Source organism: Ursus americanus, chromosome 33, assembly GCF_024610735.1.
Source record: "Ursus americanus isolate L20-20 chromosome 33, mUrsAme1.1.p, whole genome shotgun sequence".
NCBI classification, from domain to species: domain Eukaryota; kingdom Metazoa; phylum Chordata; class Mammalia; order Carnivora; family Ursidae; genus Ursus; species Ursus americanus.
In genome coordinates this window covers 10,573,302-10,600,084 of record NC_142159.1, presented here as the reverse complement: position 1 = coordinate 10,600,084, position 26,783 = coordinate 10,573,302, and the positions used below count along the sequence as shown (strand labels likewise).

The 26,783-nt window shown below is 40.3% G+C and overlaps 1 protein-coding gene and 1 non-coding gene across 3 annotated transcripts in view; both read right to left on the bottom strand.

The window, feature by feature from the left end:
- The window catches only part of WASF2 (WASP family member 2), a 73,006-nt gene that overhangs the window by 28,952 nt on the left and 17,271 nt on the right, over window positions 1-26,783 (bottom strand). The window contains exon 2 of one of the 2 annotated variants that reach the window (XM_045782001.2): window positions 4,546-4,662. The exons of the other annotated variant lie outside the window; for it this stretch is intronic. The gene's annotated coding sequence lies outside the window, so the exon portion shown is untranslated. The remainder of the gene's footprint in view (window positions 1-4,545; window positions 4,663-26,783) is intronic. 2 annotated transcript variants of the gene reach the window in all.
- Window positions 5,101-5,207, bottom strand: LOC123782482 (U6 spliceosomal RNA). Its single transcript, XR_006776976.2, has one exon. It is a non-coding gene; the product is annotated as a U6 spliceosomal RNA (small nuclear RNA).

Genomic DNA, 26,783 nt, shown 5'->3' with positions numbered 1-26,783 from the left:
AAAGTTCATTTCACATTCCCCATCTAATGCCAATTTCTAGCAATACCCAATTCATCAAAATGCAATGGTCTGAAATACTCCAAACTATCCACCTAAATGGGCTTACTTTTACTCATTGAATATATATAAATTTTGAATCATTTTACACAGAAATGGAGAAATCTTACCCCTGGTATTTGTGGGTACTCAAGTACCGGATTTCTTTCAGCTATAGTCATTAATTCAGCATTAAATTCACATAGGAGTTTAACTAGAATTTAAATAAAAAACTGGAAAGAAAAAAATAATCACAGAGGAGTTTAACAAGAAAAACAACTAAGTTGCTTTGAAAAACAAATGCCAACACACAAAACAAAGTATCAAGTCTCTATAAATCAATTCATTTAGAGCCAAGATTACCAGAAATATGCCAATAACTCACACAAGCTCCAATCAAGTATCCATTTATAAGAGCTTCCTTTTTTTTTTTTTCCAATGACAGAAAGAGTGATCTCCAGGGGTGCCTGGGTGACTCAGTAGGTTAAGCATCTGCCTTCGGCTCCAGTCATGGTCCCAGGGTCCTGGGATCGAGCCTGTCGGGCTCTCCGCTCAGTGGGGACCCTGCTTCTCCCTCTCCCTCTGCCTGCCACTCTCCCTGCTGGTACACGCTCTCTCTCTCAAATAAATAAAATCTTAAAAAGAGAGAGAGAGAAAAATCTCCAGTTAGTGGTCCCTAAAAATTTGAGATAAGAGGATAGATACAGAATGTATTCCTCTTGGGGCACCTGGGTGCCTCAGTCAGTTTAAGTGACCCACTCTTGATTTCAGCTCAGGTCATGATCTCAGGGTTGTGAGATGGAGCCCCGCATGGGGCTCAGCATGGAGTCTGCTTGAGATTCTCTCTCCCTCTCCCTCTGTCCCTCCCCTGCTCATGCACATGGTCTCTCTCTCTAAAATAAATAAATAAAATCTTAAAAAAAAAAAAAAAAGCATTCCTCTCCAAGTACCTGGGCTTGTGATACATATGGGAACATACTGTTGGTTTTTATGGAAAAATATCTAATCCCACTTTACTACCTCCCTCAAAGGTAAAGAGGATGGGGCTAAGTATAACCTTTCTTTCCTGGTTCTTGCAAGTAGCAGTGAGTATTGAACTAGGTTAAGATCCCTACAGACAAGTCACTGGAGCAACCACTGGTATATCAGATACAGAGGCACGTTTGAAAAAGAGGGAGGAAAGAGGTATTCAGAACCGAATCACATATCAGGCACTGAGTGAGTCTCCTTTCATCCTGCCAGCTGTCTAATCATTCATTTTATTCATTTTTATTTATTTATTTATTTATTATTATTATTATTATTATTATTGTTTTTTTAAGAAGTATTTATTTATTTGACAGAGAAAGACAGCCAGCAATTATTATTATTATTATTATTATTATTATTGTTTTTTTAAGAAGTATTTATTTATTTGACAGAGAAAGACAGCCAGCAATTATTATTATTATTATTATTGTTGTTGTTTTAAGAAGTATTTATTTATTTGACAGATAGAGACAGCCAGCGAGAGAGGGAACACAAGCAGGGGCAGTGGGAGAGGAAGAAGCAGGGTCCTAGAGGAGGGGCCTGATGTGGGACTCGATCCCAGAACACTGGGGTCACGCCCTGAGCCGAAGGCAGACGCTTAACGACTGCACCACACAGGCACCCCATTTTTATTTTTTTTTTAATATTTTATTTTTAAGTAATCTCTGCACCCAACGTAAGGCTCGAACTCACAACCCTGAGATCAAGAGTCACACGCTTTTCCAACTAAGTCAGCCAGGCACCCAGGCACCCCTAACTCTTCATTTTAATCTCTATGATGCCTCACTTCATATTTCAAGCTTCTCTCTGGGGTAACTGCTCCCTCTCTGGGATGGAAAGGCCAAAAAAAAAAAACAAAAAAAAAAAACCCACAAAAAACTGACTTTACACAACTGAGAAAGGCCAGGGGAAAAAAGGTTGCAGAGCAACAACAAAAAAAGAGATTCAGCAAAATGTTTTGCTGACAGCTCAGAGCAACACACAAACACACCGTGTGGTCATGGCGCAGGCAAAAGAGGCAGTCCTGGATGTGACTGTTAATACACCAACCTAAGTAAGGAGCGAGACTTAGCAATCACAGCCGCATCTGAACACCAGGGAGTGGAAGTATGGAGCGAACTGCCATGCAATTCCATATCAACTATTCTATTCTGCCAGCTGTAACAAGAGTTCATTCCTGAAAAAGTGTCACACACTCATCTGTCACTAACGGCCAAGCCGCCAGCAACTGACTAAGAGTCAGCAGCAAAGGGCAGCTGTACATCTACTTCCTCTCACAAGGTCTATTCACCACTCAAAATACGGGATTTATAAGGAAAAGTCCTTGGGCAGAGGGAAAGTAAGTACCCATTCTTTTCTTTCTACCCTCAGTTTACTAGGCAGTTACCCAAACCCTCAAAACCTAATCAGCAGTGGTGTCGAATAACAAGAGCATGGACAGTACAACACAGAGGTATGGGTTTCAACTCACTACTGCCGAATTTTAGCTTTAGGACCTTGGCGAGCAGTGAAATCTGTTTCCTAATCTGTTATAGTATAATGATTCCTAGTTTGTAAGGTTGTTGTAAGAAAAATGAAATAATGCATGTATGAAATGCTTAACACAGTGCATGGCACAAAATAATTATAATAGTAGCCACAGTGATGGGCGCCTGGCAGACTCAGTCAGCAGAGCATGTGACTCTTGATCTTGGGGTCATGAGTTCAAACCCCACACTGGACATACAGCTTACTTAAAAAAAACCCACTAGTGATTGTTGTTGTAGAAGTAAGAGTAGGGGTAGTGGAGGTACTAGTTCTACACGTACCTAGCATTTAACTATGTGCAAGGCACTGTTCTAAATGTTTTATATGTGGTTCTCTCAACCACTAAACAAAACTATTCATAAGTTTCAGGTTGTATTAACAGTTAATTATAGTACTCTTATCAATCAATGAATATTTATCAAGTAGACACTAAAAGACACAAAGAAGTATAAATCTGTCCCTTGACTCCAAGAGCTTATAATTTAATTGAGGAGACAGATAAAACCACAGTTAAGTAACAATACAGCAAATAAATAGAAGTTCAGTTATCAAATGAATGATGCAATCAATGATGACAATAGAAAGGATGAAAAGATCACTGTGAACTGACTCCCTGGAATAAAGTTCTGGGCAGGATTTGGATATAACAAAGAGGGATATACTTATCATGATGAATCCTGAGTAATGTATAGAATTGTTGAATGCTGTATTATACACCTGAAACTAATATAACACTGCATGTTAATTATACTGGAATTAAAATTAAAAACTTAATTAAAAAAATACATCTAGGGGCATCTGGTTGGCTCAATCTGTAGAGCATACAACTCTTGATCTTGGGGTTGTGAGTTCAAGCCCCACATTGGGGGGTAGAGATTGATTAGTTAAAAATAAGATCTTAAAATAATACATCTAAAACATTAAAAAAAATAAGGGGGAAGGTTTTCCAGGTGGGGGTAATATAAGCAGAAGTCTTGAACTCTACCACTAAGAATTTATGGAAAGGTCACAATTCTAATGGGCTTTTTACCACATTTCATCAAATCTAAGATGCCACTGATTGTGAGATGTACTATGATTCAAGAGATGTTAATATGTGGGGCAGACATACATCTCAGAATCAATGAAATATACTTCTTTTTCTATATTATGAGAGGGTAGACAAGATGACCTATAAAAGTTCTCTCCAACCCTAAAATGCCATGTACGATTCTTGAACTTAAGACTTGTAAGAGAATATTCAAATTTCACCAAACCATCAATACCATAAGAAGAACAAAGATGGTAAAAATGAGAGACTGGAACCCTACTCCACTAATTAGTTGCAAGGCTACGATATTTACGTCCTAACCAGTATGTTCTTATTTTCCTTTATATACTTGAACACAGTTATAATCGCTGTTTCAATATCCTTGTTTACTACTTCCAACATCTCTGTCATTTTTGTTTCATTTTGTTTTGATTTTTCTCCTGGTTATGGTCCACAATTCCTGGTAAATATGATAACTTCTGATTGGATGTCAGACATTATGATTTTACAGTGTTGAATATCTAGCATCGTCTTGGTTTCAAAAGTGTTGGACTTTATTCTCGCAGGCAGTTAAGTTACTTTTGGTTCAGTTTGGTACCTGTGAGGCTTGTTTTTAAGCTCTGTCAGGGTGGGTCTAAAGTAGCCTACACTCTATGGATATTCTAGCCCCAGGGCAAAGATGTGGCCTCCTCTTCGATCAATACTGGATGCTCCCGGTAAGCACCATGGGCTCTCCATTCTGGCTGGTAGGAACTCAAACACCTCCCTGCTCTGAGAACCAGTTAGCTCACATCTTCCTGGTCACTCTTTCCCCAATCTCCCTCAGTGTGACCCCAGTCATGTGTGTGGTCAGCAAAGATTCAAGGGGACTCTGAGGAGATTTCTAGGCAGTTCTTTATCGCTTCCCCCTTTCCAGAACTCACCCGCACAGCTTTCAGTTGCCTCAGCTTCCCTCGAACTATGATCTGTCTCTTCAGTTCAGCAAGACCAGCATGCTGTGCTTGGAATCCCCCTCCCTGCTCCACGGTTAGAAGAGACATCTAGAGAGAAAGCCAGGGTAATCACAGGACTCGCCTCCTTTATTTTCCTTCTCACAGGGATCACAGCCCTGTGCTTCCTGTTTAAGTCAGGGTTGATTTCCATTCTACTTTTGCAAGGCCCTCAATAATAAAGAAGTATTCTAAAATTCTTAAAGGCAGATTCTTCAAACACATACTATGGAGTACTTTTAGGAACAACAGGAAAAAGGAGGTGTCCTGAAATCAAACAAACAAGAAAGCACTGAAAACAGGTAGGATACCATCACTATAAGCATATAACATATCTGGATAACATATTTAATTAATATTTTGAATGATTAGAATTGAGAACAATGACAAAGTTCTTGGCTTTTTTTAAAAATTATGTTCAGTTAGCCACTGTATAGTTCATCAATAGTTTTTGATGTGGTGTTCAGTGATTCATAAGTTGCATGTAACAAAAATAGGGAACACTTCACGAATTTGCGTGCCATCCTTGCACAGGGGTCATGTTAATCTTCCTTGTATCGTTCCAATTTTAGTGTATGTGCGGCTGAAGCGAGCACAAGTTCTTCTTTTCTTAAAGCTACTACTCATAAGGGTACCTACCACCCTCAAAAATCAATATACCTTGGTGAACCCAGAGGCATGATCCGGCATGGGATTCAAGGACTTCCTGAGCCACTAGTTATGATTTTGCGCTGGTTAATCTCTCTAAGCCTCATCATCTGTACAATGGGAAAAATAAAACCTACCGCATACAATGGTACACAAGAGAAAATCAGATCACGTATGTGAGCCTTCTAGAGGCATGTCTAACACCCAGTAGGTACTCAGTAACTGATAGCTCTCATTACTATTAATTCAAAAGAATGCTGAGTTTGTTTGGACTCAACTCCTAGTGGTAATGAAATAATTTAAGGATAGCAGGTCAGATTAAACAGCACTGAACACTACACAAAGGGTTCTCCTAATTGGTCCTCTTTTCTTCGGTCTCGGTGGAGGCCAAGTAGCAGGTGGGGTCTCTTTATCTTCTGAGACAGGCTCTCTGGGAGTGTAGAGACAAATGCTGGGAAAGAAATGGATGGCCTCTGCTTACAATATACCAATTTTAAAAATTAAGATAAAGGGTATCAGTCTTCCAAATCATAGTCAAGAATCAGCTCAGTATTTTCACTTTACGTACTTTGAAAGAAAAACAGTCTCAAAGGGACTATTATCTGGATTGTGGCATTTCTTTAAAAAAATCCTTTCATCTTAAAGGCCCAAAGCAAATGTCACCGCTTCTAAGAAGCCTTCCTTGACTCTTCTGGTCTGAAGTCATTTCTCCCTTTCCAAAACTGCCAGAGAGGCATGCGGAACCTCTTCCATGGCAGTCACTACGTTCTATTTTGTAGTACAGATTTTTGGAGTGTACAATTCTTTGAGTACAGGAATGGAAAAACAAAGTATCTTTCAACCTAACAGAAGTAGTAGTAACAGCAGCTAAGGGTGGGATTCTTAAAACTTCTTTGTATATTATAGTGTCTGCTCAATAAATGTTTGCTGAATTCCTAAAACACGCCCAGTATTTATTCACATTTTCTTATATATCTCTAATCCTCAAAACAGTACTGTAAGGTAAATATTAGTGTTCTGATTTTTACAGGTGAGAGAACTAAAACTAAGAGCAGTTCTGCAACTTTATCAAAGTCACACAGCTTTTAAACCCAGGTGCATCCATGTCAAAAGTTTATGCCTTTGCCATGACACCACACTTACTCTTCACAAAACACCCACACCAAGAAGTTACAAACAGGCTCATATTTCTCATTTTCATACACAAGTGCCACCAAACCCCAGACTAGTTTCTTCTCCCTTGAAAAAAAGACTGCATGCTAACACAAGAAAGCCTTCCTGACATATTTACCCTAGAACTGAAATGGTGTTAATGAGGATAACACACTGCTTTCTCCCTCTCTACACCCAATTTTAGCCAGCTGCTCAGGGGCTTCACATCTTTCACTTTAAACAACATAAACACCGGCTCATTTAAAGTGCCAGCCTCAGATAACATGCTCAGATGCTACAGCTTTTCAAACAAACTCCTGTTTTCAAACAGCTAGGCATTTGGGGTTCCGTCACTTCTGACGAGTTACTTTTATCTACAGGGTCCCTGAAAATCACTTTAAGTTTCATTCTCTGTGCACCGTTTGGCTCATCAAATCTTGTCATCAGGGACTTTTTTTTTTTTTTAAAGCACCTAATCTTTTATCTTCTTTTACAATGAACCAAAACACATTCCTATAGGTAATTCCTAAACTGTGTATGTATATTTTAAAATAATATTCTTCTGACTCTATTTCCAAAAAAGCATAGTTGTTTTCCCTTTTTAGCCCAAGTAAAGATAATTATATCAGAAGTGAGTTTTCCCCCATCTCTTTCTGCATACGGGGAATACTGAAAAGATAAGTCTTTTTTAATTATTAAATGTAAATAGCTCATTAAATATAATCCAATTACTTTAATTGTAAAAAGGAAGTAATTACAATATGTACATGTATTCTTGCCTAGTAGATTTAATATCTTAAATTAATCTTTTCAGCATTAATATTTTAAATTAACCCTTGACATTAGAAAAATGTAAGAAACTGATGTCTCTTTTTAAAAATATATTTATATAAAGCTGTACTTTATGGATCTTTGTTGTGATTTCACCTACAAACAATTTTGGTGAGAACAGCCCCACTCCCACAGAGAGGGGTAATTAAATACCACCTGCCCTAACTGAACTGGTATTTCTTGTCTGCCATAAATCATGTTAAAGGGTCTGTTTCTAGTGCCTTCTGGGACAAAAAGCCAAGAGATGAATTCTGTGGCATTCCAATATCACAGAAGCTTTACTTAGAAAGACAGTTCCAAGCCAAAATATGTCAGAAGCATGTCTGGGTACAGTAGCCTAAATTTTCCATTACCTAATTTATATTCTGTTACTACCATCTTAGCTCCCTAAGACCACCCCAAGCATTCTCCTTGCTCTCTTGTCTCTAGCCCTTCGAGTCTGCTGTTACATTTTCCCTCAGCAGCCATCTGGTTCTTTGGTTTTTACTCTTTTTTGGTGACCAAGGGCAAATAAATTACAAAGCTAAATCTCTATGAACTGCTTTGAAAATGGGCTCTCACACGGTCTGTGCACTGAAAAACTTCTATCAAAATGGATGGAAAAGACTTACACAGATGAGAAATTAAGAAGATTGTTCTTTGTTTTTCTACATCTTACCAAAATCTATCAGGGAGTTGTTGTTGTTTTTTAGAGAGACAGAGAGAGAGCACGCACGTGGAGTGATGAAGGCAGAGGGAGAGAGAGAATCCCAGCCCTGAGCCCAACACGGGGCTCGATCTCAGAACCCTGAGATCATGACCTGAGCTGCAATCAAGAGTCGGTTGCCTAACTGACAGCCACCCAGCTGCCCCTCAATAAGTGTTGTTTTAAGATATGAATATATATTTAAGGTCACCTGAGTGGCTCAGTCGGTTAGGCAACCAACTCTTGATTGCAGCTCAGGTCATGATCTCAGGGTTCTGAGATCGAGCCCCGTGTTGGGCTCAGTGCTGGGTGTGGAGCCTGCTTGGGATTCTCTCTCTCCCTCTGCCTCCACCACTCCACGTGCATGCTCTCTCTCAAAATAAGATAAAATAAAAAGATATGAATATATATTCAGAAAAAAACCTTTAGATTAACACAGAACTTTTTCTAAACTTTAGAAACAGCAAGAACTATATATTTATGTCGTACAGGTTAACTTCAAGGCTATGTTTGTACAGCACTTTCCCTCCAAAGGAAAAGTTGTATTTAAAGTACTAAGGAGCAGGGTGCCTGCTTGGCTCAGTCAGTGGAGCATGAGACTCTTGATCTCAGGGTTGTAAGTTCAAACCCCACGTTGGGTGTAGAGATTACTTAAAAAGAAAAAAATCTTAAAAAAAAAAAATAAAGTTCTAAGAAGCATTATGTGTTTTGAGCAACTCTCAAGGATTCCATTGACACAGATCTTCCTGTTCAGACCCTATATTAATGAACAAAAGATGCAGCTCTGCCTCATTGATACCACTTCCCAGAACAAATTAATGAAATGGAGGAGGGTGACTGTGACTAACTCCTTTGGTCATTCGGACTGTAGCCACATTGGAGCAGTTCCTGACTACAGAAGGCTGGTTTCTGCTGTCATCCAGGCTAACTATGGAAAGCTATTTTATGGTCTGAAAGGAGAGTGACATGGGTCACTGTGGGTACCTTCATCCCCAAACACTGTAATGGATTCTGAATAGTTACCAAAGGTTAGCAGAAGGAATGGAGCTGATATCTGATGATGACCACAGTCCTTCAGAAGGACAGCACCATTAAAGGACAACAAGTAATTTCACAGGTAAAAGGTGCCAGCAGCTAAAACTTAGCCCCTTTCAGGATTTAAATGATTCAAGTTTCATCTTGGTAACACTGGTATTTTTGTACAAAATATATTTTATTAGGCCTGCACTTGAAAGTTAAAAAGGTGTCTTTAAATGCCTGCTGACCTAAAATTGCCATGTTCCATGCCTTAAAGGGATTGATTTTCTGGAGAAGGACAATAAGATGCCAAATTCTGTTCAATGGAGATCAGAATACTATTTGGTGAACCTATTCTGCACCTGTGGAAGCAAAAGAATAAGACTGGCTTACACACCCCAGAGGGAGGATGGTATTTATCTGGGCTCTCCCTATGACCTCTTTGGCAGCAAATGTAAGAAAGTCCTTTTTTGAGGCTAAGGGGCGGGCCCTGGACTTTCAACTACCCATTCAAGCAGGGTTACGATTCCCCTCCTCCGTAATTAAGTTCTCTTTCCTACTCTCCATGCATGCATGAATTGCAGTGACATTGACGTGGGGGCCTGACATTAGTCTTTGAAGGTCATTTAAATCCTCCTACTTCCAAGCTGCCTTAAAAGGAACGCGTCATCTATTCCACAATGCCTGAGTGTGGGGTTTGACGAGATGGTACCCAAAGCGAACTCATCTAAAGCATAAAAAGAAAGAGGGCTCCAAATTCAGGTATCATAAAAAGAACAAATCAAAGAAATAAAACACAATAAAACTCAGTTGCTCAAGAGACAACAGTAAGAGAAACACTAAACATTTAACACTGGATGAATGAAAACACTTCTACTGATAATTCCTTTTATTTAGAAAAGTAGAAAAAGGTCATTCACAATGTGGTCCCTTTATATGGCTCCAGTCTCATTTCCTATCACATCTTCACATACACATACCCTTCCCTGAAGTTCCATAGACCCTCCCATGGCTCCCCACTGCTATCACGTTCTCTCCCTTGCCTCCATACTTTTGCTCAAGTCTGACCACCCACCACACCCCCAACAACTTCTAAGGTCTTCCAAGATTGAGTTCAAGTGAAACGTCTCTTGACATGCCTTGCCCCACAGGAGCTTGATGCCCCTCCCCACACACAATCTAAACTTCCATAAAACCCTGTGCATGCCTATCCCATCACACTGCATTAAAATGACAGATTTTCTTACTTGTTCTCCCACTAGATTGTGAATTCCTTAAGGCTGGTGATCAATCATCTCTAATCCTAGTGCCCACCACCATGCTAGGCACAGAGAGAATGCTCAATAAATATTAATCAAATGAATGAAGTTAGCGGCTCTTGTGCTCCGGCCTTCATGAAGGTGAGGACAGGGAACATACCTGGACCTCCAGTCTTATAGTACTGCTTTCTAAGAGAAGAGAACTCAATCTGAATAGTTCGACCTCTGTTTTAGATTTAAGATTACTGGTAGCTCACCAGATCATAAGGCAGGATCTACATATACTCTTGTAGGAAATGACCAGGGGTCTAATCTAGTACAGAGCAGAGTGAGACATTAAAAATTAAAAACCAGGGTGCCTAGGTGGCTCAGTCAGTTGAGTATCTGCCCTCTGGCTCAGGACACTCTGGAGTCCTGGGTGGAGACCTGAGTAGTTGGGCTCCTTGCTCAGCAGGGAGTCTGCCTCTCCCTCTCCCTCTGCTCTTCCCCCCACTTGTGCACACTCTGTCTCTCCCTCAAATAAATAAAATCTTAAAAAATTAAAATTAAAACCAAAGAAAAAAAATAAAAGTTTTTTAAAAATTAAAAACAAAACAAAACAAAAAACCCAGGTCATCCCAACCAACATGAGTTATCTGCCACCGCCCTTTTATTCATGTACCTCAAAGCTCTTACCTTCCAAAGTAAAGAGAGAAAAATGATAAGAGTTACCAGCCAAAGGAGACACACTTCTAGAAGGCCAAGGAAGGTCAGAATAGGGTAAACCATGAAAATCAGCACATACCCAAGCTTGAAAGAAATCCAGGCTGTCATTAAAATCTCCAGGCACGTGGCCTAAAATGTTAGTAATAAGCCTCTGAACCTTTCCTTTCCCCCACCAAATCAGCTTCTTGCTCCCCCCGATACTTTGTCCCCACCAATTTACCCATCCATCAGCCTCCCTGCCTTTCTTTTCCTTCCTTCCCGCCTTTATAAATACAGATAGAGCTGGCGAGAATCTGGCAAACAAATGACAACTTCTAACTATATGTGAGATCTGTATGAAGTGATATCCACTTGTTTTTCCCCCCCTCCCTCCCTCCCTCCTTCCTTCATTCCTTTCCTTCCTTCATTCCTTCCATGAACCTTATATACCAGGCACTGTGCCACACACTGGGGATAAATTCAACAATGCCCCGGCCCTCGTGAAGCTTGAAAGCTATTGAAAGGGACAAAAACATTGTGATAAGTGTGACCATAAACGCTAAGTTCAAGGTTTTATTTTTTTAATTTTATTTTTTTTTAAGATTTTATTTATTTGAGAGCGAGAGACAGAGACAGCGATAGAGAGCACAAGCAGGGAGGAGAGGGAGAAGCAGGCTCGCCACAGAGCAGGGAGCCCTACGCAGGGCTCGATCCCAGGACCCTGAGATCATGACCTGAGCCGAAGGCAGACGCTTAACCAACTGAGCCACCCAGGAGCCCCAGTTCAAAGTTTTAATGGAGGCATCCAGCTCAGACTGGGTGAGGCTGAGAGCAGAGCAGAGAGAGTCATTAAGAAAGGGTATTTTTATTTAAAAAAAAAAAAGGGTGGGGCGCCTGGGTGGCACAGCGGTTAAGCGTCTGCCTTCGGCTCAGGGCGTGATCCCGGGTTATGGGATCGAGCCCCACATCAGGCTCCTCTGCTGGGAGCCTGCTTCTTCCTTTCCCACTCCCCCTGCTTGTGTTCCCTCTTGCTGGCTGTCTCTATCTCTGTCAAATAAATAAATAAATAATCTTAAAAAAAAAAGGGTGGGGGTGTCTTAAAGGACAAAAATTTAGTTAAGAGAAGTTGCAGACAGGTCGGCAGCGTGTGCAGAGGCAAACAATGGTCCACGAACAGCAAACAGCTTGCTGTGGCTGAAGTACAAGAAGTCATGAGTGATGAGGCTAATAAGGCAGACAGAGGCCAAGGCACAGAGAGCTTGCATGCTGCACTACGGCACTGTAAGTGTGCAGAAGGCTACTGGGAACTATTTAAGATTGAGGCCAGAGAGTGACATGATCGGATTTGCATTTAGAAAACCCTCTCCGGCAGCAGAGAACATAACACATGAAGGGGTGAAAGACTAAGGCAGTAATCCAAGTGGAAGCACTTCTAATTGATCGATAGAATCTTTTTTTTTTTTAAGATTTTATTTATTTATTTGACAGAGAGATAGAGACAGCCAGCGAGAGAGGGAACACAAGCAGGAGGAGTGGGAGAGGAAGAAGCAGGCTCCCAGTGGAGGAGCCTGATGCGGGGCTCGATCCCCGAACGCCAGGATCACGCCCTGCGCTGAAGGCAAACGCTTAACGACTGCACCACCCAGGCGCCCCTGACTGACAGAATCTACATAATGGGAGAGTTGCAACATAAAATGACAGAAAGCGATCTGTACAGAGTTTGAGACCAGGCTGTCACTGAGAAGTTTTCCCTCTTGAACAATTAAATTACTTAATCTCTCCAGGCCTCAGTTTTTACATTCTGAAAAATTTGTCCAAGTATTACTATGGAGAACACCAGACTAGGTCCAATATCAACAACCTTACCTTAATGCTTTAAAATTTATAGATACAAAGATTTAAAAAAAACTACATGTAATGTATAAAGAATCATGATGGGGCACTTGGCTGGCTCAGTCTGAAGAGCATGGGACTTGATATCAGGGTCGCTGAGTTCAAGCCCCACATTGGGTACAGAGATTACTTAAATAAATAAATAAACAAACAAACAAACTTAAAAAAAAATCATAATATAGCAAATATCGGTGTACTTACCACCCAGTTTAAGAATATCACCACTAGCTTTAAAGTCCCCTGCATGACTCTCCCCAAACCTACCTCCTTCCCTTTCACTCTGATAACACTAACCAGAAATATGTTTACCATTCCCTCATTTTTCTTTATAGTTTTATCATATCTGTATCTCTAAACATAGCTTAGTTTTCCATGTTTCTGAACTTTACGTGAATCTAACGTACATTCTTCTACAATCTTTTACTCTACCATTGGTTGAAATTCATTCATGCTGCTATAGCTGCAATTTAGTCATTTCCACTGTTATATGGTATTCTATTGTTTAGCTGTACCATGATTTGTTTATCCAACCTAAAGGTGACAGATACTGGCATTTCTCCTAGCTTGGAATTTTTGCATTTTTGCTATCACCAACAGTGTTGCTATGGACATTTTTGTACATGTCTCCTGGTACATATGTGTAAGAGTTCTTAAGGGTAGATACCTAGGAGTGGAATTGCTGGGTCATGGAGCATGTAAATCTTCAATTCTGAGATAATGCCAAATTGTTTTCCAAAATGGTTTACACTTCTGCTTTCCGGGTTCTGGTTGCCTCATATCCTTGCCAACATCTTTTGTCAGACTTCAATTTTTGCCAATCTGATGGACATAAAAGAGTATATCACTGTAGTTTTAATGTGCATTTCCCTGATGACTGCTAATGAAGCTAAGCGTTCCTGACCCTTTTGGTAGAAGGAGCTACTTTTTGTTTTTCCAAAGCACCGATATCAAATACCTTCTCTGAAAGCCTAGGATGATTGCAGGTCATTCAGAATGCTGCCTCCCAGTAATTAACCAGATAAAGACTGGCCTCCTTCACCGCTAACGTAAAACTGTATAACCAAATCTCAGCCTTACTGACTGACACCTGACACAGAGAAAAACCTGAAATTTTTCATCTGAGAATTGAAGGTGAGTTAGGGATTTTAGAACGACTGAGACTAATGGGGTGTCTGGTGGCTCCATTGGTTAAACGGCTGCCTTCAGCGTGGTTCATGGTCTCAGGGTCCTGGGATCAAGCCCCACATCGAGGCCCCCAAGTCAAGCCCCCCATGTCAGGCCTCCTGCTCAGCAGGGAGTCTGTTTCTCCCTCTCCCTCTGCCCCTCCGCCAGCTCATGGTCTTTCTCTCAAATTAATAAACAAAATCTTAAAAAAAAAAAAAAAAAAGAAGAAGAAGAAGAAGAAGAGGACTGAGACAGAAAAATCTGAGAGGGAATGATCAGGGCAAATATGTGATATTTAAAACCCTTCAGTATCTGACATCGACATACCTCTTTAGCCTCCTTTATGGCCACAGCTTTCTAGTGCACTTACGCTTCGGCCACTGCTCACCACAGAAGCCCTCCTGTACTCTAATGCCTCTGTGATCATTCAAGACATTTCCTCCTTCCTGGAATACCCACCTTTTATCTGTTTTGGTTTTTTCCCCCTCTGCTTCTTGAAATGTTATTAATCCTTCCCTATCCAGTTCAAATGAATTGCTTCCACAAAGCCACTGTGACCCTGTTCCCTAGAAAGAATTAATCAAGCCCTCCTCTGCTTTGATAGCACTATTATCACAGCATCCATCCCACATTACAGTTGTAACAGGGATAGACTGTGAGCTCTTTGCGGGAAGGAACCATCTTTTAAATCCTAAGGTGCTGAGCAGCACTCCTGTCATCACCCATCAATCCCTCATAAAATACTGGATAAGTGGATAGAAACACGAGCAGAATCTTCAGAGGAAATAAGTCTCTAAACAATGGAAAGGTCCTTACTGATGCTTCGCTGACTATGAAGAAGAAATGAGAGAAAACGCAAGAGAGGAGAAAGGGAGTGGGAGCTAATGAAGAAAAAATTGTGACAACTAGGTCCCCTTAATGAAGATCCCTGTCAGTAAGGCCAAGAAATGAAAATGTAAACCATGCGATCACCTTCTTAATGGGGGTTTCCAATAACAAGGAAAAGTGGAATTTATAACTGATTCTAAAACCTTAGGCTGGAAACAGACTCTTAACTATAGAGAGCACACTGAAGGTTGCTGGAGAGGAGAGAGGGTGGGTTAAATGGGTGAGGGGTTAAGGAGGGTACTTGTAGTGATGAGCACTGGGTGTTGTGTTCTATACCTGAAACTAATAGTATACTATATGCAAACTAACTGGAATGTAAATAAAAACTTGAAAAATAAAAAAGAAAAATAAATAAAACCTTAGGCTATACCTTGAAATTCATCTGGGCATGGTGCTTTCTGGAAGAAAACTACAACTTCAATTTATTTAATAGTTAAAGGTTTTCAATTTTTTCTTGAGTCATCTTGGTAAGTTATCTTTTGCTAGGAGTTTGTCCATCTTATCTAAATTTCGAAATAAACCAAGATAGTATTCATAGTAGTCCTTAAACTGAGTGGCAAAAATTAGGCTAAAATGGCGAGAAGAATGGAATAATGGCAGGGCCAAGGATCCAAGACATAAAGATCTGAGATTCCAAAATATTGCAACATTTTCATGTTATCTCTGTGTTCCCAGAATATAGGCTTCTTTTGGACACGGGATCATGTTGGGATCATGCTGATCATTACCCCTTCATATATAATGTATTCTCAGAAGTATATGATTTCCTGTATCAAATAAAAAATACAAAATTGATAATTCAAGTCAGTATTATTTTAATAAGTTGATTTTGGTTAATGCATGGTTTGACCAGAGTGACACCTGCAGTAGTCTTTAAAATAAAGGCTCTTTTAAACTAATTTAAAATAAAGGCTCATTTAAACTAAGTAAAAAGTGGTTTCAGAGGCCACTCATTCATTAAATTAGACGTAAAAAAACTACCCCTTTAAATACAGCAATTCACTGAATTTAAAGAAAAAATCAGAAGAAATTTAACAGCTTTTATGCGTTATTTTTAAAAATAAAAATGTAGTTATTAAGACTACTATTACTATAAAAGCACATTTCATGATATAAGAAAAAAAGTCACTTAAGTGGCTAAAAAAAATTATGCTAATCACTTGTTTTACCTACTCCTTCCCCAAAATTTATGCTACAGTTGCTAACTAGAAGGAAAACTACCTGATTTAAATTTCAGTGTCCTTGTTGTCTTTCCCTCTCCTGCTCTAGTGGAGGTATACTTGGTTAAATACATTCTGTTTGAGGAAAAAGCAGCAAAGAGATAGTCTAATCTTTAAAATCCAGAGCAGATTGTACTAAAATAATTTGGAAAGCGTATTTAGAGATTGACCAAAAAATACTAGTCTTCTATTAGTGAAGGTCAATATCTTTAACTGGACAGAGCTCCAGGACAATGAAGTTGAAAATAAATATGATTAGAAAAATGGGAATAGACACTACCTGGGAAACAGATCAATGAGACAGCATATCCTCCTGATTGTACACTGGCATAATCCTTTTTAACTAACATTAACACTGCCTCCAGCACTATACAATAAGGTTTTTCCAAATATCTATGGGAAGTTGACAACAGTAATACTTCTCTGCCAATCTAGTAATATAGATGCATTTTACCAGCCCCTCTCCTTGTAGAAATCATGTTAATAAAGATGTTTGGAGATTTATGGTTTTAAATGCCAATATTTTAAAAAACTGAACAAGTGTTACAGAAATTCTTATTGGTATTTTTCAGTCTTGGAGGAAATGGGGTTTGACAAAGAGTATTTCCCAAGTGGTCTGGACGGAAGCAAAAGAATTAGCAAAATTGAGAGGAGAAAATATGAAAATGCATCAGGTGAAAGCCTGAGGTTTGTTGGCAGGAGAAAAAAGTGTCTGTATTGTGTAAACTAGAATCCATGGTAAACAAAATTCAATTATAATGAAGCAATTATCATGTCTTGTCACATTTGTTAAAACTGGAATCTGCAAAGCAGTATCCTTTTAGGGTGTCCATTCTTCTTGGTTTACATCAATTGTCCCACAGTAATTATTAAAAGTATTCCCTCTTACTCTTAAAAGTGAACCGGTTTAGGGGCACCTGGGTGGCTCAGTTGGTTGGGCATCTGCCTTCAGCTCGGGTCATGATCCTAGGACTCCGGGATCGAGCCCCACATGGGGCTCCCTGCTCCTTCCCTCTCCCTCTGCCTGCAGTTCCCCCTGCTTATGCTCTCACTTTCTCTGTCAAATAAATAAAATATATTTTTTAAAAAGTGAACTGGTTTATACAATAAATTATATGATCACCCTATCCTTGAAGAACCAGGAGGCAGCGCTGCTAAAACAGCTCAAAGTTCAGGATCCGATCATAGTCCCAACTAAAACTCAGAACAGATTTACTTCTTTCATGTAGCACCATGAACAGAACAGCAGAATAGCACTGTGATTAAAAACACAGTGGACTGGAATCAAATGGCTTGAGTTCAAATCTCAGCCCTCCTACAAAAACTCTTTAGCCCTGTGACCTCAGGAAATTTTTTGTTTTACTCTTTATTTTGAAATAATTTCAGTCTTGGAGAAAAGTTGTGAGAGTATTACAAAGGACTCAATCTTAAGTCCTCCATCTAAGTTTACCAATTATTAACATTTTACCACATTTATTCCCCACTCCTTTCTCTCTATTATTACTAATTTTTTAAATCATTTAATAATAGTGGCTCCTGGGTGGCTCAGTCATTAAGTGTCTGCCTTCAGCTCAGGTCATAATCCTAGAGTCCTGGGATTGAGCCCTGCATTGGGCTCCCAGCCCAGCAGGAAGCCTGTTTCTCCCTCTCCCACTCCCCCTGTTTGTGCTTGTGTTCCCTCTTTTAGGTCTCTCTGTCAAATACATAAATAAAATCTTAAAAAAAAATCGGGGCGCCTGGGTCGCTTAGTCGTTGGGCGCCTGCCTTCAGCTCAGGGTGTGATCCTGGCGTTCTGGGATCGAGCCCCACATCAGGCTCCTCCGCTATGAGCCTGCTTCTTCCTCTCCCACTCCTCCTGCTTGTGTTCCCTCTCTCGCTGGCTGTCTCTCTCTCTCTCTCTCTCTCTGTTAAATAAATAAATAAATAAATAAATAAATAAATAAATAAATAAATAAATAAAATCTTTTTTAAAAAAATCATTTGACAATAGGTTACAGACATGGGGCCCCTATCTCTAAATACTTGAGGGAGTCACCTCCTAAGAATAAACTACAGTACAAATATCACATTAGGAAATTTAACAATGATACAATATTAAATTTTTTTTAAGATTTTACTTATTTACTTGAGAGAGTGAGTGAGAGAGCAAGAGAGCATGGGAGCAGAAGGAGAGGGAGAGGGAGAAGCAGACTCCCCTGCTGAGCAGGGAGCCCGATCCGACTCCGGGCTCAATCCCAGGACCCAGGGATCAGGACCTAAGCCAAAGGCCAAAGGCAGATGCTTAACTGACTACGCCACACCAGGTGCCCTGATGATACAATATTATTATCTAACATAAAGTCCATATCTAAATTCTACTTTTTTTTTAAAGATTTTTTACTTTTATGTAATCTCTACACCCAATGTGGGGCTCGAGCTCACAACCCCGAGATTAAGAGTCACACGCTCTACCAACTGAGCCAGCCAGGCACCCCCATATCTAAATTTTAGATAACATTGTCCCAATAAGCTTTTTTTATTTAAATTCAATTAATTAACATATACTGTATTTTGGTTTCAGAGGTAAAGGTTAGTGACTCATCAGTTTTATATAAGACCCAGTGCTCATTACATCACCTGCCCTTTTCCCCCTCAACCCAGGATCTCTATCCAGAATCATGGGCAGGTTTCTTAATCTCTTTGTGTATCAGTTTTCCCATCTGTAAAATGGTAGATAATAGTATCTATCCCAGTATGGGAATACTGGGAGAAATAAAGGAGTAAATATACACAAAGACTTTAGAACAGCTGCTGACATTCAGTACAGACAGCGTTAGCTGCTTTTAGGGAATGACAGACTCTCTGTAAAGTAGAACTGTGTCAGATAATGGAAACAACTCTTTAGACATTATACTTTCTAAAGCCATTTTAATGAAAATTTCTATAAAATATACTGTTTATTTCCTAAACAGAATATACTATATATAATTTAACCTTTTCTTGGTAACTCAGGGCCTTCACATCAGCAGTATTGTGCTATGAAACTATGATGCTGCCAGGGGCTCCTGAGGTGTGAGGGCTGTATGCCTCTGCAGTAAAATGGCTGTAAAGTTCTGGACAGACATCTTGAATCTCCACTTCTGCTGTCATGCTTCTGATCACTTGTATGTATTAATGCCTCTAATCTATATTACTTTTTTTTTAAAGGTTCTATTTATTTTTATTTATTTTTTTAAGGGTGAGCGAGAGTGGGGGAGGGGCAGATGGACAGGGAGAGAGAGAATCTCTCTCTCTCTTTTTAAAGATTTATTTATTTATTTGATAGAGAGAGGGAAAGAAAGAGAGCACAAATAGGGGGGAGGGGCAGAGGGAGAGGGAGAAGCAGATTTCCTGCTGAGCAGGAAGCCTGATGCGGGGCTCAATCCCAGGACCCTGAGATCATGACTGAAGCCGAAGGCAGCACTTAACCTACTGAGCCACCCAGGCACAGAGAGAGAGAGAGAATGAGAGAGAGAGAGAATGAGAATGAATATCTTAAGCAGGCTCCACGCCCAGTGCAGTTCCCATGACCCTGAGACCATGACCTAAGCTGAAATCGAGTCAGATGCTTAACCCACTAAGCCACCCAGGTACCCCTAATCTATATTATTCTAATAATGCTTACGGTCATACAAAGCTTCTGGTTAAAAAAGCACTTTCATAGCGTCTCTCATTAATTCAATAAATACTACTGTCATTTGATTAATTAGCTGATTTGAATCTCTCAAGAAGTCTGTGATGCAAAAAGAACATGTATTACCCACTCCCCATTTTAATTATCTCATTATAGATGAATAAATCAAGGCTCAGAGAGGTCAAGTGACTTACTTTGGGCCACAGAGCCAACAGGCAAACCACCAACCCTCACACACCTGGATCCTCTGTCCCTCAACATACACAGTTAGCTCTGAGTGAGGCCCTAGGGTGATGTTACTTTTGAGGTAAAATGAACAACCTTTCTGAAAGCTCTTTGCCACTCAAAAGCACTTCCAGCTTACTTTTAAATGCAAGGAGTTACGTTCTGGTTGGCTGAAACTGCCAGATGTCTGACTTTCAGATGCTCTTCCTCTGAACTTTCTCAGTATTCTTTCTAAAATTCTCTGAACTTTCTGGCAACCCTTTATTAATATAGACTCCACACATTTGCAACTTGAGATAAATTCAGACCTGAAATAAAGTTTACCTCTGCACTCTAATAAAGACTGGCTAAGAAAACAGTATAAGTAAGATTGCAGGGAGAAATGTTTAATGAGCTGTTTTTAAGCATTCAGGAGTCTAATTTACATACAATTAAAGTTAAATTGCACATCATTCTCAGCTATTCATTAAACCAGGTACAAGGACCTCTACCTAACAAAATAACCTGGTAACACTATTAGCCTAGTTTCAGCTACTGTATGACTCAAAGTAACAGCTGCACCTAAAGAAAAACAACAGACAACATTCTCACTAGGATTTACCCCAATTAGCCCAAATTAATGAGGTTTGATTGTACCTCCAATGATGACCCACAAAACCTATCTTCCCCTGACAACCCTGAGTAGAAAGAAGCTCAAATGCAGTTAAACCATCAAACTAGGTAGAGGAAACAAGACAAAATGGCCATGATATAGAGCTAAGAGCTAGGGTGCTAAGCCAGATTACACTGCTGAATCTGTGTGACCCTGGTTTAATCACTCTACTTCTCTAGCCCTCAGTTTCCTCATTTACCAAATGAAGGAGCCAATAATGTGGTCACTAAAAGGATCCAGAGCTCTTTGGCTAAAGGGCAGGAAACGTGCAAGACAAGTCTAGAACATCTTATACTAGAAAGCAAGAAACATTAATCAAAGCCTACTGCAGTTACATCAAAAGAAATCAGGAGCTGGAGGGCGCCTGGGTGGCTCAGTTAAGCATCTGCCTTTAGCTCAGGTCATGATCCCAGGGTCCTGGGATCGAGTCCGCATGGGCTCCCTGGTCAGTGGGGAGTCTGTTTCTCTCTCCCTCTCTTCCTCCCCTCTGTGCACGTTCTCTCTCTCTCTCAACTAAATAAAATCTAGAAAGAAAGAAAGAAAGAAAGAAAGAAAGAAAGAAAGAAAGAAAGAAAGAAAGAAAGAAAGAAAGAAAAAAGAAAAAAAGAAATCAGGAGCTAGGGCACCTTGGTGACTCAGTCGGTTGAGCATCTGACTCTTGATTTTGGCTCAGGTCATGATATCAGGGTCATGGGATTGAGCCCCTTGTCAGGCTCCATGCTCAGCATTGAGCCTGCTTGAGATTCTCTCCCTCCCCCACTCCCCCATCCCAGATTGCACACTTGTGCGCCCGCACGCGTGCTCTAACAAAAAAAGAAATCCAGAGCCAATGTGAAGAGGCCCCCACTGATCCAAGATGGAACAAACTGAACATCAATAGGAATAACCACAATGGATTAAAACATCAACTACGTTAAAACCCAAAATTTGTAACGATCCTTTAAAAAAAATAACAAACAACTCACTGATCCCCTTTGGAGTATGTCAGGGAACCAACCCATTATTTTGAAAACTTGTAAATAAAGGAATAAAGGGAAAGAACCAAGTACTTATCCTGCCTGTCCTGTACAAACCAAACCTCAGGGTAACCGAAGAGTAGATAAAGGAATTTTTTTCTTTTTTGAAGTATTCCAGCTAATAAATAAAGAATGATAAAATATCACCATTTTGCAAACATCTAATGAAATTATCCATGACCACTTACAATACAAAAAGAGATAGCTGAACATTATAAGCCTCCTGATGGAAGACTCGTATACCACTTATGAAGCATTACTGCCAAAGCAGGAAACCTGATTCAGGCCAAGCCTCTAGAGCTGTGCTATCCAACAGGTAGCCACACACACGTGTAGTTATTAAGCACTTAAAATGCGCCTCATCTGAACAGATAAGTGCTAAAGGTGTAAAACACACCGAATCACAAAGATTCAGTATAAAAAATGTAAAATTTCTCATTAATACTCCTTATATTCATTACATGTTGAAGTGATAATAGTTTACAACTATTGGGTTAATAAAAAAATATTATTAAAATGAGTTTCACTTGGGACACCTGGGTGGCTCAGTTGGTTAAGCATCTGCCTTTGGCTCAGGTCATGATCCCAGGATCCTGGGATGGAGCCCCCCACCCCCATCAGGCTCCCCGCTTGAGGAGAACCTGCTTCTCCCTCTTCCTCTGTTCCACCCCCCACCGCTTGTGCAGGCTCTCTCTTTCTCTCTGAAAGAAAGAAAGAAAGAAAGAAAGAAAGAAAGAAAGAAAGAAAGAAAGAGAGAGAGGGAGAAAATTCAGTAAGGGTGATGGAGTAGGCAGTGGAAGTGGTACAGATGAAACAAGACTGACTATGGGTTGACCATTGTTGAAGCTGAGCAATAAGCATATAGTGGTTCATTATATCATCCTCTCCAAATTTATAGATGTTTGAAATTTTTCAAAACAATTTTTTTCTTTTTACTGAGAGGAAAATTTATATATAAATTTATCTAAAAGTTTTTCAATCTACAGGGGCGCCTGGGTGGCTCAGTTGGCTAAGCGTCTGACTGTTGATTTTGGCTCAGGTCATGATCTCAGGGTCCTCGGATTGAGCCTGCTGCAGGGGCTCGATGCTAGCAGGGAGTATCGCTTGAGGATTTCTCTCCCTCCCCCTCTCCCTCTGCCTGCCCGTGTTCTCTCTCTCTCTCTAAATAATTTTTTTTGGAAGATTTTATTTATTTATTTGTCAGAGAGAGAGAGCATGCGTGTGCAAGGAGAGGGAGCAGCAGGCAGAGGGAGAAGCAGGCTCCCTAAGCAAGGTGCCCAATGGAGGACTCAATCCCAGGACTCTGGGATCATGACCTGAGCCTAAGGCAGACGCTTAACTGACTGAGCCACCCAGGGGTCCCAACAGATAAATCTTTAAAAACAAAAACAAATCTTTAAAAAAATTAAAAAATAGAAGTTTTTCAATCTACAAAATCTATGAAAATAAATCACAAGGTTGGCTAGTACCTCAAGAGGTATTAAATCTAGTTTTCCGGGGTGCCTGGGTAGCGCAGTCGTTAAGCGTCTGCCTTCGGCTCAGGGCGTGATCCCGGCGTTCTGGGATCGAGCCCCACATCGGGCTCCTCGGCTAGGAGCCTGCTTCTTCCTCTCCCACTCCCCCTGCTTGTGTTCCCTCTCTCGCTGGCTGTCTCTCTGTCACATAAATAAATAAAAAATCTTAAAAAAAAAAAAATCTAGTTTTCCACCTCCAGGAACATTATCTTCAATGTTACCCCACTCAACACATATTTATAGAGGACCCAGCACTGTAGATGTATAGAAATACAAGAAACAGTTTCTATTTGAAGAGTTCAGTCATATAGGAGAAATGAGAAAAGTGCACAAATATAAAACAAAATAAAAAGTGATGAAGTTATGGTTTACTTCTGGTTAAGTAAATCACAGAAGCATCACAGAGGAGTATCATGTAACTGGACATTAAAAATAGGCAGGATTTGGATATACAGAGACAAGGAGTATTATATCTGAGGTGGACAGATAATGTGAGCAGAGGCACATAAGCAGAAAATAATGAGACATCTCTGGGGAATGAAAATGAGTACATTATTGCAAAAGTAGTGAGAAGCAAGGCTGGAAAGACAAGTAGGGCCAGATCACAGAATCTTAAACAGGCTGAGTTTAAACTTTAGTCAGTAAGTGATGAGCGTCACACAACTGGAGTTACAGATTACAGAATATTTAGGAAGATGCTACACATCTCACTTAAGCAGAGAAGAGACTAGAGCTGGGGAGAGAGACAAGAATTAGGCACAAGAGTCATGGCATAGGTAACAAAGGATCTGAATTTGAATAGTGGGAGAAAAAAACATGGAGGGACCTAAGCGTCTTGGCATGAAAAGAGGTAGGGCGTTCAGGAAAGTCAACAGTAACTGAAGTCTTACATCTGGACGAACTGAGAAAATAGCGGGGCCAATGCTTGGTATGCTGGCAGACCTATAAGCCAGCCCTAAAAAGTGCTGAGGGGCATCTGTGCGGCTAAGCTGGCTGAGCATCTGACTCTTGATTTCGGCTTGGGTCATGATGTCAGGATCGTGGGACGGAGCCCATGTCAGGGTCTGTGAGTCAGAATGCAGAGCAGCAAGTCAAGGGATTTAGAGGTGAGGAATGAGCAGAAGGTAAGCTTAGCCTTCTCATTTTAACCTATGAGGAAGTCAAGGTCCTGAATGAAAATGCTGCCCAGGTGTGCTAAATATCTTTTCTAGAGAAGCAAAGCTTCCATCATTAAAACATGTATAAAAGGTATAAAATCCATCTTTAAAACCTGTAAGCACATCTCCCAAGCAAGAAAGAGACAAGTTGTACCAATCTGACTACAGGTTAACAAAAGCAAACAGTCCAAAAAAAAGCTGGAGGTACAGAAGGGATACCCAGGTAGAGTGATCCAATAGAAATTCTGGGACTGGGGTTCAGAAGTGAAAATACGGATTTGGGAGTTTTACTACATGGAGGTTGTAATTAAAGACACGAAAGAGTAGGGGTGCCTGGGTGGCTCAGTCGTTAAGCGTCTGCCTTCGGCTCAAGTCATGATCCCAGGGTCCTGGGATGGAGCCCCGCATCGGGCTCCCTGCTCAGTGGGAAGCCTGCTTCTCCCTCTCCCACTCCCCCTGCTTGTGTTCCCTCTCTCACTGTGTCTCTCTGTCAAATAAATAAAATCTTCAAAAAAAAAAAAAAAACAGACATGAGAGAGTAGATAACCTCCCAATACAAAAGCATAAACACAGAGGAAGAGTCAGAGGACAACTTAGAGACTGACAAAGAAGGAAGCATCAAGGAAGGCAGGAGAACCAGAACAATGCTTTGTCATAAAAGCTAAGAGAAGAGTTTCCAAAAGGAAGGCATGCTCAATCCTTCTCTTCTTCCTTGACCCACATATCTAATTCATCATCAAATCCTATCTGCTCTACCTACAAAATATATACTAATTAAAAACATCTACTTCTCTCCATTTCTTTTTTCACCAACCTGTATCAAGTCTCTATCATTACTCAGCCTCCTGCAACAGCCTTCTATTACTCACTGCAATCAGTTCCTGCCTCCAGATAATTCATTTTCTTTGCAGCAACTGGATTAATCTTTTAAAAATGGAAATCATATGGGGCACCTGTGTGCCTCAGTCAGTTAAGCGTCCGACTCTTGGTTTGAGCTCAGGTCTTGATCTCAGGGTCATGAGACTGAGCCCCAAGTCAGGCTCCAGGCTGAACATGGAGCCTGCTTAGGATTCTCTCTCTCCCTCTCCCTCTGCCCCCCCTCCATGCCCTGCTCACACACACTCTCCCCCTGCCAAAAAATGACAAAATAAAATAAAATAAATAGAAATCATATCATATATATATACCCACCCTCTGCTTAAAACTCTTTAAATGACTGGATATTTAAAGATATTATGGTGTGACAAAGCTAACATAATTATGTTCCGGGGCACCTGGCTAGCTCAGTCGGTAGAGCATGCAACTCTGGATCTCAGGGTTGTAAGCTGAGCCTCATGTTGGGTGTAGAGATTACTTAAAAATAAAATTAAAAAAAAAAAAAAAGTTCCAATGGGGGAATACTTGTATTTTTGAGATATATGCTGAAATATTTACAAATGAAGTCTGAGATCTGCTTCAAAAGTAATAAGGGCAGATACATCTGAACTTACTCTATGAAGCCAGTATTACTCTGATATCAAAACCAGACAGATTTTCCCCTCTAAGATCAGGAACAAGACTATGATGTCCAGTCTTGTCACTTCCACTAAATAGTGTACTAGAGGTTCTAGCCAGGTCAATTAGACAGAAAAAGAAATAAAAGGCATAAAACTGGAAAGGAAGAAATAAAACTCTATTTGCAGATGACATGATCTTGTATATAGAAAACGAAAAGGAGGGGTGCCTGGCTGGCCCAGTCTGGAGAGCATCTGACTCCTGACCTCAGGGTTGTGAGTTCAAGCCCCATAATGGGTGCAGAGATTATTAAAAAATAAAATCTAAAAAAAAAAAAAAAAGCTATAGAATCCGAAACAAAACCACCCACAAAACCTTGCTAGAACCAAGGTAGCAGAATATAAGATCAATATACAAAATCAACTGTACTGCTATGCACTAGCAATGAAAAATTCAAAAATGAAATTAAGAGAACAATTTCGTTTACGACAGCATCAAAAAGAATAAAATACTGGAGTGCCTGGGTGGCTCAGTAGGTTGAGTATTCGACTCCTGATTTCACCTCAGGTCATGATCTCAAGGTTGTGAGATCAAGCCTAGCGTCTACCTCCATGCTGGGCAAGGAGCCTGCTGAAGAGTCTTTCTCCCATGGGGCAGTGGCTCAGTCCTTAAACCTCTGCCTTCAGCTCAGGCCATGATCCCAGCGTCCTGGGATGGAGTCCCAATCGGGTTCCTTACTCTGCAGGGAGCTTGTTTCTCCCTCTGCCTGCTCTGCCTGCCACTCTCCCTGCTTATGCTCTCTAACAAATAAATAAAATCTTAAAAAAAAAAAAAAAAAAAAAGATTCTCTCTCCCCCTCTGCCTACCCCCCCACTCATGTACTCTCTCTTAAAAAAAAAAAAAAAAAAAAAGAATAAAATACTTAGGAATAAAATACAAATAGAATAAAAAACTTTCAAAGGCACTCATAATAAACTGTCACCAGAAGCAAGCTTTAAACAAACAAGTTATTGAGGCTGTG